Source organism: Rhinatrema bivittatum, chromosome 6 (genome assembly GCF_901001135.1).
Source record: "Rhinatrema bivittatum chromosome 6, aRhiBiv1.1, whole genome shotgun sequence".
NCBI classification, from domain to species: Eukaryota; Metazoa; Chordata; class Amphibia; order Gymnophiona; family Rhinatrematidae; genus Rhinatrema; species Rhinatrema bivittatum.
In genome coordinates, this window is record NC_042620.1 from 70333671 (window position 1) to 70347245 (window position 13575).

A 13575-nucleotide genomic window follows, 5' to 3' on the forward strand; every position below is an offset into this window, starting at 1 on the left:
CTTTTTTTACCCTTTGGGTCCGCCATGATATTAAGTCGGAGAGTGCACAGAAAAGCAGTAAAAACTGCTTTTCTGTGCACTTTCCCGGTGCCCGAAGAAATTAGCACCTACCTTTGGGTAGGCGCTAATTTCTGAAAGAAAAATGTGCGGCTTGGCTGCACATTTTGTTTTCTGAATCGCGCAGGAATACCTAATAGGGCCATCAACATGCATTTGCATGTTGCGGGTGCTATTAGCTTCGGAGGATTGGAAGTGTGTTTTTGGCCCCTTACTGAATAAGGGGAAATGCTAGCGTGTCGAAAATGCGCGTCCAATGGCGGGTTAACAGTGTGCTCCGTCAGAGCACACTGTACTGTATCGGCCCGACAATTAGTAGAGCCCCCTAGCAGGAAAGAACCAGTAAAAGGCCAAAGCAGTAGCAGTGGGCATACTTTACGTCCATACTGGTAGCTGGTTACTTTTAACACTGTGGACATTTGATGTCATTTACTTGGATTACATTTTTTTTAAAGTTATGTTTAGGATTTATTGCTGTGGATCTGATGAACCCAGGTGGGGACATAGATCCCATCAGCCTGGACAGTTGTATTCTGATCATGATAACTTTGTTTGCAATTGTTTTGGTGTTAACTTTATTATCACTGTATTGGGAATTGGTGCCTTCTCATTGTTATATGTAATTCTAAAGTATTTCAGTGAATCTCCAGTCCCTTGTTTGATATAATGTTTATCAATGTTCAATTTTCATGCATGTATACCACCTTGGGCAACTGTTATAAAGGCAGTTAAGAAATTTCTAAATTAAATTAGTCATGAGGATGATATAGCTCTATAAACAATCTGATTGGGTGCAAGCTCTTCCATCCTGCCTGCACCACACCCAGACTCCATCGCTGTCTGCCTCAATGGCAGAGGCTGTAAAGAATAAAGAGGCTGTAAAGGTAAGACTAGGGAAGGTAGGGAGGGAGAGAGAGTAGTTGGAAGAGTAAGCCTGGAAGAGAGGGGAGTGAGAGGCTGGAAAGGTGACTTTGTGGGAGAAAAGATTGCAGGAGAGATTCAAAGAAAACTGAGAGAAAGGAAGCAGATACTGGAAGGGAGGGAGGAAGGAACAAAAGTATCAATGAGGAATGGAGAAGATGGGAGGAAAGGCACATTTGAGACAAAGCGGGACAGGCTATTGTGAGAGAAAGAAGGACACAGAAGAAAGGAAATGGGGAATAAAGAATGAAAAGTTAAAAAGAAAAGGGAAAATAATGAACTGGAGAAAGGAAAGAAAGAATGGAAAAAGAACAAAAGAAATTATAAACACACAAAAAATATCTGCAAACTTTGTTTTCAAAATAATTTTTATTCTGTGTAAGCATGCAACAGACATAGGCTTGGATTTTCTAATATCGCAGTGGTTTGTGAATCCCGCAATGATGGGGGGGGGCGAAGCGGGGGGTGGGCCAGCGAAAGCCGGCAGTGATCGCACCACCGCGGTGTTTTCGCTGCCGGCTTTCGCACCCAATAGCGCCACCATGAAACATGGTGCTATTGGGCGCACTACTGGCGGCAATAACAGGTCTTACCTTATCGCCACCAGCGAAGTTTCCGCCATGTCCGCCCTGATGCCGCCCCGACTACTCCTCTTCTGGTCCCGACACTGCCCAGACTCCGCCCCATCTAGCTATCGCACGCGAAAAGAGACTTTTCACGTGCATAAAGTCCCTTTTCGCGTGCAATAGGGATAGAAAATTACCCCCATAGGCAGCAAAACCATCAGCAGTGGCAAAAAATAAGATATCATAGCATAATGAATAATATAAAATAGAATCCATATTATACTGAACTAATTTTTATCTATAAAGCCCAACCCAACAGCATAAGGCCGACCACGACATCTTTAATCTTTCATCCTATTCATATCCTTTCATTCAGAAGGCATTTGACAAAGTTCCTCATGAGAGGCTTCTAGGAAAAGTAAAAAGTCATGGGATAGGTGCGATGTCCTTTTGTGGATTACAAACTGGTTAAAAGACAGGAAACAGAGAGTAGGATTAAATGGACAATTTTCTCAGTGGAAGGAAGTAGGCAGTGGAGTGCCTCAGGGATCTGTATTGGGTCCCATACTTTTCAATATATTTATAAATGATCGAGTGAGGTAATCAAATTTGCAGATGATACAAAATTATTCAGAGTAGTTAAATCAGAAGCAGATTGTGATAAATTGCAGGAAGACCTTGTGAGATTGGAAAATTGGGCATCGTAATGGCAGATGAAATGTAATGTGGATAAGTGCAAGGTGATGCATATAGGGAAAAATAACCCATGTTATAGTTACACGATGTTAAGTTCCATATTAGGAGCTACCACCCAAGAATGAGATCTAGGCGTCATAGTGGATAACACATTGAAATTGTCAGTTCAGTGTGCTGCGGCAGTCAAAAAAGCAAACAGAATGTTGGGAATTATTAGAAAGGGAATGGTGAATAAAACAGAAAATGTCATAATACCTCTGCGATGGAGAAGGTACAGAGAAGGGCGACCAAAATGATAAAGGAGATGAGGAAAGACTAAAGAGGTTAGGACTTTTCAGCTTAGAAAAGAGACAGCTGAGGGGGGATATGATTGAGGTGTTTAAAATCATGAGAGGTCTAGAATGGGTAAATGTGAATCGGTTATTTACTTTTTCGGATAACAGAAGGACTAGGGGGCACTCCATGAAGTTAGTATGTGGCACATTTAAAACTAATTGGAGAATGTTCTTTTTCACTCAACACACAATTAAACTCTGGAATTTGTTGCCAGAGGATGTGGTTATTGCAGTTAGTGTAGCTGGGTTTAAAAAAGGATTGGATAAGTTCTTGGAGGAGAAGTTAATTACCTGCTATTAATTAAGTTGACTTAGAAAATAGCCACTGCTATTACTAGCAACAGTAACGTGGGATAGACTTCGTTTTTGAGAACTTGCCAGGTTCTTATGGCCTGGATTGGCCACTGTTGGAGACAGGATGCTGGGCTTGATGGACCCTTGGTCTGACCCAGTATGGCATGTTCTTATGTATTTATTCAAACAACCATCCAAACACCCACACATACATCCTATCACCTCTCCACTTCCCCCCACTCCCCATCCAGTGAAGCCCCTCAACATCATTTCCATTCCAGAGAATAACCCAAAATGGATAGGCCTTTTCTCTTCTCATTATTAAGTGTCATAGAATCTCTTCCATAGATGCTCATACTCATCTATTACCTTACGCTTTGCAGATTTAACATTAAGTCATTCACATTGTATAATGCCAGACTGCAGAATTGTCATGAATTTTCAAAATCCTTATCATAGGATCTATCCCTGCGTTGCTGCAGGAACTCAGGCCTATAGACATCACAAAAATCACATTTAAAAAGTTATCACCATACTTCTCATAAATGTTGTAATATGGGAATTCACTGGGTTTCAGATTATCTTAGTATTCAAATTTACTATTTCTGTTGGAATGATATGGAAATTCCTAGTTGTATATGTCACGCTCTAATAATGCAATATCTGAACACTCATACTAACACAAAACCTACAAATCAGATAAGAAGTGCTGGAACAGCCTCTGCCAGACTGAAGAAATGAGAAGACTGACACCGGTGGGGGGGGGGAGGTAAAAATATTCCAGTCATTTAAGGACAATTCCCACAGTATTGTCATCTACTATATGTTCTCCAAACATAGCATATCCCTTCAGTTTCACATGCATGTTTTCTTGTTTAATTTTCCTTACAAAACTTTTCAAGTCTTTCCTAAACTAATAGCCCTTAAACTTCAATTGGGCAGCCTAATAAAATCCCCAAAGCTTTAACAGAGCCATTCCTACCACTTGTTTTACAGCAGTTTTACTGTTTACAGTCCGAACTATCAAATATTTTTTATGCCTCCTAAAAACTTAATGGCTGGTCTATCATTAAGAATGGAATCCGTAATAATATGGATGTATAATATAGATACATGTGTCTGGGCAGATAATGACTTTCAAACTTTGGAATATTTGCTTTACAGAAATGCTTACACTGTGCTATATCAAAATAGGTATTACTGGTTTATGAAGGCTTTATCTTCGTATTTTCCTGTACATATTGGTGTTGTTATTATCTGACTCACTTTTCATCTGCAGTAATATTTTAATAAATTATAGTAAAATTGTTGTGGCCCCAGTTCAGGTGGAGCATAGGGAACACCATCTTCGGAGTGGCACGGGCAACAGGGTGAGACTGGATCAAGGCTTGGACAGTCCAGTAAGGCTGGAGCAAGGTTTGGATTGTCTGGTAAGTCTGGAGCAAAGCTTGGATAGTCTGGAAAGGCTGGAGCAAAGCTTGAACAATTCTAGCAAAGCTGTAGCAAAGCTTGGACAGTCTGGTACAGAGTGCAGACAATTCTGGAACCAAGGCTTGGACTAGAACAGAGTGAAGGTAAGACTGGAATGCAGGAATAGTGTTCAGGCAAGACTGGAACTCAGGAATGGTGGGCAGGTGAGGCTGGAACTCTGTAACAGAGTGCAGGGAAGATTGGAATTTAGGAACAAAATACAGGTAAGACTGGAACTCTAGAACAGTGTGCAGGTAAGACTGGGACTGAGGCTGAGACAGAAGCGAACTATGATAGGACAAGACAGGGAAAGACAAGGACAATACACAGAACATGGAACATAAAGCCCAAAGGCAGGAGTACAGGAAGGCCCTGAGGGGTATGACAGAGAGAGGCCTAGAGAGGCCACAGAACTAAGCAAAACCAGGATAGGCTGGATGGGTACCCGACTCTTCCACCAATGTGCACCGAATCATGCGCACCGATGCACATGCATGCCATAAGTGTCTCTTCACCAGGTCTTAGTATCACATGCTTCAGAGCATCCAATGGTGGCTCCCTGCCACACGGTGAATGTCCGTCGCCAAGGAGTCTGGGAAGGTAGCTGGATTCTAACACTTGCTAGGCAGCCTGGCTATGAATGGATGCTCTCTCCTGGGCAGACTGACTGAGGTTGGACGCCCTCTTCTGGGTGGACTGGCTGTAAAGGTTTCCCCCTTTTGAGCAGCCTGACTGAACAGATGCCCTCCCTAGGCATACTGGCTGTGGACAGATGCCCTCTTCTGGGCAGATTGGCAGTGGACAGGCACTCCCTGCTGTGCATACTGGCTGTGGACAGGCAACCCAAGCTGGGCAGACTGGCAGTGGATGGGCATCCTTCTGTAGGTGGACTAACTGTGAACAGGCGTCTCCTGCTGGGTGGACTGGCTGTAGTTAGGGGGATCCCTACTGAGCAAACAAACTGCAGAGGAGCACCTTCTTCTGTGTAATGAGGCTATAGAAGAGCACCTTCTGCCTGGAGATCAGACTATGGAAGAGTGCCCTCAGCTGGGCATCAGGCTGTGAAAGAGTGCCCTCTTCTGGGTGACCAAGCTGTGAAAGAGCACTATTTGCTGGGCAGTCAAACTGTGATAGAGTGCCCTCTTCTGGGTGATTGGCTATAGAAGAGCACCCTCTGCTTGGTGATTAGACTGTGGAAGAGCGCCTCTTCTGGGTGACCAGGCTATGGAAGAGCACCCTTTACTGGGTGGACGAGGTCAAGATTAGGATGAATGCTTTCAGCTAGACTGGCCTCCACTGGGCAAAAGCCCTCTGGTTGCATCTGGGCAAGAGTCCTCTGCTGGGCTGAATGCATCTGGGCGATAGCCCTCTGCTATGTTGGTTGCAGCTGGATGAGAGTCCTCTGCTGGGTTGGTTGCATCAGGTCAAAAGCCCTTGGCTGGGGTGATTATATCGGGAGAGGGCCCTTTGCTGGGCTGGCTGGAACAAAGCTGGAACCTTTTGCTGAGCTGGCTCGAACAACGCTGGAACTCTTTATTGGGCTAAGGGAGTGAACAGTGCTTTTTTCTGAGCATTGAGTGTCTACGACAAAGCTCTTCTAGGTCTGGACATCTGGATTGTATGTGAGTAGTTTAAGATTGGTAAAAACACGTGCTACTCTCAGAGGCTTAACTGAAGGGCTCATTAGCAGCTGCTAGATTGCAGATGACAAGGACTGAGCTTTGCTGGGTTAATTAGTCCTTTCTGCTTCAGATAGAATGGTGTTTGTGAACAGAGTAGAGAACCACAGAATCACAGAAATCAAGGATTGTGTCAGTCCTCACTGGTAAAGATGTTAAGTTACTTTGGTAAATAGTTTTCATTGTGTTTATACAAGGAGAAAAAAAATCAGGGGTTTTAATTCAGGTTCAGGTTTTGCTGTTTTTGGCTGAGCTAGGGATCTCGGCATGAGTATGTTACTAGAAACCAATGTTGAGACAGGCTTTCATTGTAAAGCTTTTGGGAAAGCAGGTATTCTATCAGAAATTGATTAAGGAATATCCCAGTCAAGACAAATCCCTATAGACCTGGGATTTATACATTTGCACCCCTTGCAGTCCCATCTGGCTAGTCTGGAAAATTCTGGACTCTCTTTTTAAGTCTTGAGATGGGACTTGGCTACAGCTAGGGAGCAATTAAAAGTAGAGAAAACTTCATAAGACTCACCAGGCTACTTCTGGGTCCTTCCCCCACTTGGGAAGGCAATGGTTGGCAAATGGTAGCAAATCACCTGGAGTGGATGGTATGCATCCTAGGGTACTGAAGGAACTAAAAAATGAAATTTCTCATCTGTTAAACTTTGTAACCTATCATCAAAATCATCCACTGTGCCTGAAGACTGGAAGGTGGCCAATGTAACCCCAATATTTAAAAAAGGCTCCAGGGGCGATCCGGGTAACTATCGACCAGTGAGCCTGAAATCAGTGCTGGGAAAAATAGTGGAAACTATTCTCAAGATCAAAATCGTAGAGCACATAGAAAGACATGGTTTAATGGAACACAGTCAACATGGATTTACCCAAGGGAAGGCTTGCCTAACAAATCTGCTTCATTTTTTTTGAAGGGGTTAATAAGCATGTGGATAAAGGTGAACCAGTAGATGTAGTGTATTTGGATTTTCAGAAGGCGTTTGACAAAGCCCTCATGAGAGGCTTCTAAGAAAACTAAAAAGTCATGGGATAGAAGGCGATGGCCTTTCGTGGATTACAAACTGGTTAAAAGACAGGAAACAGAGAGTAGGATTAAATGGTCAATTCTCTCAGAGGAAAAGGGTAAATAGTGGAGTGCCTCAGGGATCTGTACTTGGACCTGTGCTTTTCAATATATATATATATATATAAATTATCTGGAAACAAATACGACGAGTAAGGTTATCAAATTTGCAGGTGATACAAAATTATTCAGAGTAGTTAAATCATAATGCCTCTATATCACTCCATGGTGAGCCCGCACCTTGAATTCTGTGTACAATTCTGGTCGCCACATCTCAAAAAAGATATAGTTGCGATGGAGAAGGTTCAGAAAAGGGCAACCAAAATGATAAAGGGGATGGAACAGCTCCCCTATGAGGAAAGGCTGAAGAGGTTGGGGCTGTTCAGCTTGGAGAAGAGACAGCTGAGGGGGGATATGATAGAGGTCTTTAAAGTCACAAGAGGTCTTGAATGTGTAGATGTGAATCGGTTATTTACACTCAGGACTAGGGGGCATTCCATGAAGTTAGCAAGTAGCACATTTAAGACTAATCGGAGAAAATTCTTTTTCACTCAACGCACAATAAAACTCTGGAATTTGTTGCCAGAGGATGTAGTTAGTGCAGTTAGTGTAGCTGGGTTAAAAAAAGGTTTGGATAAGTTCTTGGAGGAGAAGTCCATTAACTGCTATTAATCAAGTTTACGTAGGGAATAGCCACTGCTATTCATTGCATCAGTAGCATGGGATCTTCTTAGTGTTTGGGTAATTGCCAGGTTCTTGTGGCCTGATTTGGCCTCTGTTGGAAACAGAATGCTGGGCTTAATGGACCCTTGGTCTGACTGAGCATGGCAATTTCTTATGTTCTACATCCTATTGTGGCAGAAGTTCAGGTGAAGCACAGAGAACACCACCTCCGGAGTGGCACAGGATAACAGGGTGAGACTTGAGTAAGGCTTGGGCATTCTTGTTAGGCTGGAACAAAGCTTGGACAGTCTGGTACAGAGTGTAGACAATGCTGGAACCAAGGCTTGGACTGGAATAGCATGAAGGAAAGACTGGAACTCATGAACAGTGTGCAGGCAAAGCTGGAACTCAGGAACAATGTGTAGGTGAGGCTGGAACTCTGAAACTGAGTGTAGGTAAGATTGTAATTCAGGAACAGAGTACAGGTAAGACTGAAACTCTGGAACAGCATGCAGGTAAGACTGGGACTGAGGCTGGGACAGGAACAGACTAAAACAGGACAGGTTAGGGCAAAACAAGGACAACACAGAACATGGAACATAAAGCCTGAAGGCAGAAGTACAGGAAGGCATTGAGCGGCACAGCAAATAGAGGCCTAAAGAGTCCACAGAGCTAAGCAAGGCCTGGATAGGTCAGAGGCCTCAAAGCAAGGAATACTTTGATAGGCCAGAGCATAGGAAGGCCACAAGGTAAGCTAAGAGCAGAAGGAAAGGCAGAAGTCATAAAGACTGAAGGCCACAAGACAAGGAAAAGTAAGACCTGGGATCAGAAGGCCCAGATGCCATGAGGCAAGGCAAGACAAGGCTGAAGTCAGTAGGCCCGGAGACAAGATGAGGAAGGGCCTGGGTAGGCCACAAGGCAAAGGTGTCTAAGGCAGGGAGCCAAGAGAGACTCAAACCAGAACCATTGAGGCAAGGGACAGACAGGGTTAAGTTGGACTAGAGTCTGGATGTGGTGCAGGCAGAAAGAAGGAGCTTGGCTAGCATGTAGATTATGCTCACTGGTGTCCCCTGGTGGAGGGGAGGCAGCTGAAACTGAAACAGGCAAGATATGTCCAAGCTTGGGTGGACAGACTGAGGACCAGGAGCCCTGACCTTTGCCGAACCTGAACACACCAGAAGAGATCCAACAATGCAATGTTGATCTCTGAGGTAGCCCTCCGGGCACTCGATAGCCCTTTCGGACCTGCCACCTGGAAACAGCAGATATGACAGGACAGACAAGGGTCGAGAACAGACGATGGAACTAGAACCTGGAACAAGACAAGGTTACTTGGAGACATGGACGAGACGAGGATACTTGGAACTTGGATGAGACGAGGATACTTGGAATTTGGACGAGACAGGGATACTTGGAACTTGGAAAAGATGAGGATGCTTGGAGACTTAGGCAGGCATTGCCCCTCAGAGCGCCCTACACAGCCACTTGTGGGCTGGTCATGGACCACCCTGTCCCACTGCGTGCCCTACATAACCTGAAGAGGCTGTTCACAGACCATGTGGAGAGCGGGACATATGCAAGACTGAGGCTCAGGACGAAGGAGGGATCCGGGCAGCGTTTGAAGAAGGATCCAGCCGAAAGAGGACTCCAGTCACCAGAAACGGACACCAGATCAGATACGGATTTACTCCTAGGAAGGTCGGCTGGAGGCGAGGTCCAGCAGATGAGGCAAGGCTCGAACCCGGAGCTAGGAACTAGCAGATCAGGGACATCTGGAGACAAGGACCTCTGAAGACAGGAACATCTGGACATCTGAAGACAAGGAGACTGGATCTGACGAGAGACCAGGAACCATGGACGAAGAAAAGACGAAGGACCAGGAACCACAGAGGAAGACAAGGGAATTCCCACGAAGAAACAGAGTGCCTTGAAGAAGCAGGGATGGACTTCAGAGCCTCCTGGAATGAAGAGCTGGAATAGCGGAGAATCCAGGAGCAGGCTAGTTCCTTACGAAGGTGTTGGACGACTGGCAAAGGGCCCTTAAATAGGGCTGAAGAGGAGATACCCTGATGACTCCGCGAGGTTCCTCCCACCATGGGCCCTTTAAGAAAGGAGAAGAGGCGCGGCCACGTGCCTAAGGAAGGCAGGACCACAGAGAGGGATCCATGCCGAGGAGAGCACGCAGGAGCGGCACAAGGCCGCAAGGCAGGTTAGAGACGTCAGCGGCGGCTTCCGCCGCAGGAGGAAAAGCTGAACAGTGGCTCCAAGCCACGAGGGCACTGGTTCAGAGGCAGCCTCTGGGTCACATGGGAGGAAGACGTTGGCGGTCTCCCAGCCGCATGGAAGCACAGTGGCCCAGCCCACCGTGCCAGAGGAAGATGTGGGTGGCCTCCTGGCCACAGAGGCAGAACAGCGGCGGCTCCGACTGACGCAGAAGACAAGCGACGACCTCCAGGCCACAAAAGATGGCGTCACGGCGGCAGGCTACAGAGGTGAGAGGCTGCTTGTGGCTAGGACGAGCAGCATCACAACAGAGAAGGAATGAAGGGGTAAAAGATTATACAGATAATGATGAGATCCTATCATTAGCTAAATTCACTAAATACTTAGATAAATTAAATCTCCCCCATATTACACAGATTCAAAATGCCCATCTCACTGCACCCATTACTATACTTGAGATACAAGGGGCACTCTCCCTGCTCCCTAATGGTAAGTATCTAGGTCCAGATGGGTATCCTTTCTATAAAGCTTTCTTTCTGCAATTGGGAGATATATTACATAGAGCTATACAATATTTTCAGGAACAGCCAGAGTGTCCACACCAGCTGGCCAGGGCTATGACAGTAATAATCCATAATAAAGATAGGTATGTGTTAGATCCAGGTTCCTATCGACCCATCTCATTGCTTAATACACACATTAAATTGTTAGGGAAGGTGTTATAGCTGTGCTTGGAAAAAATTATGAAAGGTCTCATACACCAGGACCATATGAGATTTATGAAGGGGTGGCTTTCATCTCTAACACAAGAAGAGTCTTTAACCAAATGTCATAAGTGGGAGGGTAACAACTACAATGAAGGCACTATTTATATTTTCACACATGTCAATACAATGCATACACCAAAGGAGAAAACAATCTTTTAAATAATTATACCTCAATTTTTAATGAAAGTATACAATTCTATATTCACAAAACGCATTTATCAAATCCTACCTATACACGTTAAAAACTGCCTATCTCACCCATCATTCCATACAAACCCTATACCACATTCACTCATTCATACATCGTTAAAAATACAGGGGCTGATTTCTTAAAAACTGGGATGGCCTGCTGTTATCATGGGTGGGTAGAATAAGTGTGCTTAAAATGAATGTCTTACCTAGGTTAATTTACCTTTTCCGACATGTCTCCCACTCTTTTTTAAAAGGCTTTTTCACCTCTCTCTTGAGAGTGCTCTTTCAAGGCTTATTTGGAGGGGTGGGGCTGTATCATTCCAAAAAATGAAGGGGGCTTGACTCTTTCATATGTCAGAGGCTACTATTGGGTGGCCAGACTTAGCTTTCTTAAAAACTGGCTGAGACAAGACCTAGGAGTGGCAAGGTTCTCCTTAGAGAGTGGAGCAGCTGAGGGTGTTGAATTAGGCAAATTGCTATGTTTGACACCAATGCCGCCGCCGGTCCAGAGAGTGACTAGATCTAATTTGTTGATAGCACATACATTTTGAATATGGAGAGAAGTGTGCCAATATTGGCACATACCTACAGAAACAATATCCCCCATGTCCTCGCTAAAAAAGAATCCATATCTATGCATTCATACGTTTCATCCAAAGATTCAGGAGTGGTGGGATATTGACTTACGCTGTATTGGGATGAGACTGGGTGGTAAGCATTTGATCAGCTCCAAGAAGATTATGCATTGAGTTCATCCACCCAGCTGCTTTATAATTACATAAGAAATGATATTACCAAGCTTGAGCTGTCTGCATGGGAGCACAGAGACTTCTCACCTTGTGAGAAAGTACTTATAAATGATCTCACAAAGAAAGTATTACTCTTTTATATAGGGCAATTCGTGGGGTGGGAGAATCCCCATTATCATTGGACAAATGGAATACTGAGTTAGGTATTGAACTGGAGTAGAGGCAATGGTAGTCCATCTAGAAAAAGGCATCACACATTTTGATCTGTAGTAGGAAAGTAGAATGATGAAAAGCTGCTGTATAGAGCGTATATATTCCCAATCTCCTAGATTTTCACCTGCATCTTTCAGGCTATGCTGGTGTGGTTGTGGCCAGGACGGTATGTTTATGCACATATGGTGCTCCTGTGCTCACATACACCAGTTTTTGAAGGAGATATGGGAGGAGGTACAAAATATTCTTCTTAAACCAGTGACCTTTAATATGGTTCTGTCTTTTGGGGGTTCAGAGTCAAAGGAATTTTTCCAGGGAAGAGAGAAAATTGTTCACCTAATGCGACTTGCTTTAAGATAGCCTCTCTCTGGAAATGTATTTCTCTCATAGGGAGAAACATTTACAAGACATAAATATAGAGAAGCTTTCTTTTTTGTTGAAAAACAAAATTAATTTGTATGAAAAAATATTGGGTCCATTGTGGATCATCAGACAATCCTCCCTGAGATATTTATGATTTGTGGCCGTAAGTTTATGAGGAAGTAATATCTGATCATAGAGTATGTGTAATGGCTGGTCTACCATTTTTTCTAATTGGTTCTGAAAGGAAATATTGCTCTACAGTATGGGAAACCTTCTTTACTTTATCTATGATGTACTGGTATGTTATATGACTTCTTTATATCTGTAACACTGGTTTGTTTAAATAAAAAGTTACAAAAAAATTCAAACTGATGTAATCACTATTGATTAATCTCTTGTTAAAGACTGTAACATTTAAAGTTTATTTGTAAAAAGAATAATGCAAATTGGCAGAAATTATGTACTTTTAACAAACGGTACCACAGAGTCCAAAGTAATGAAAGCTTTTTCTTTGCAGTTACAGTTAACCACTACTCAGAACTGGTTCTGATGTCTCATAAAAATTCCAATCAGATAAGTATATATATATATATTTCTCTTTATAAACAGTATATTCTCTGAAATATTCAATGTAAACTCATTTATTAAACAAGAACATGATTCTTTCTGTTAATATTATTGTACAGATTTTCCTCATTTGGATGATTGCAAGGGTAAGTATATGCTACTTAAAATGTGTCCCTGTTCTTGTCTTCTGTTTATGTTGCTTGTCAAGTTACGCATGCCGTCCGCGGCAGACCCGTAGCACGGCCCTCTCACCTTTCTACAGTGACTCCAGCTCCTGGTTCCCCCTCGCTGACGGCAGTGGGCCGTCAGCTCCGTCCTTGGGCCTGGCCGGTGCCTTCGGCTCAGCTGCAGCCACCACGTCTTTTGCTTCTCGTCGGTCCTCTCTGCGTGGCTTGCGGAGAGACGCTGCTACTCGGAGCTGCGCCCCTCCCTAGGCACGCGCGCACGCATCACCAAAGTTTAAGTAGGGACCGCGGCGGGAACCTAGCCGCAGCCCTGGATGATGACGTCAGTGGAACTTCAGTATTTAAACGCAGGCTCTGCTCCCTAGCTTTGCCTTTGCAACAGGTCTCCTCGCTGGTCAAGTACTCGTTGCCTCCAAGAGATTCATCTCACTCCTGCATTCCTGTTCCTCGTTTGTTCCTGGTTCCTGTCTCCTTGTTCCTGTCTTCCTCCATACCTCGGATTGCCTTCACGGACTTGACTCTGCTTCGTCTGACCACGCTATTGACTCTCTCCAAGCCCGGAC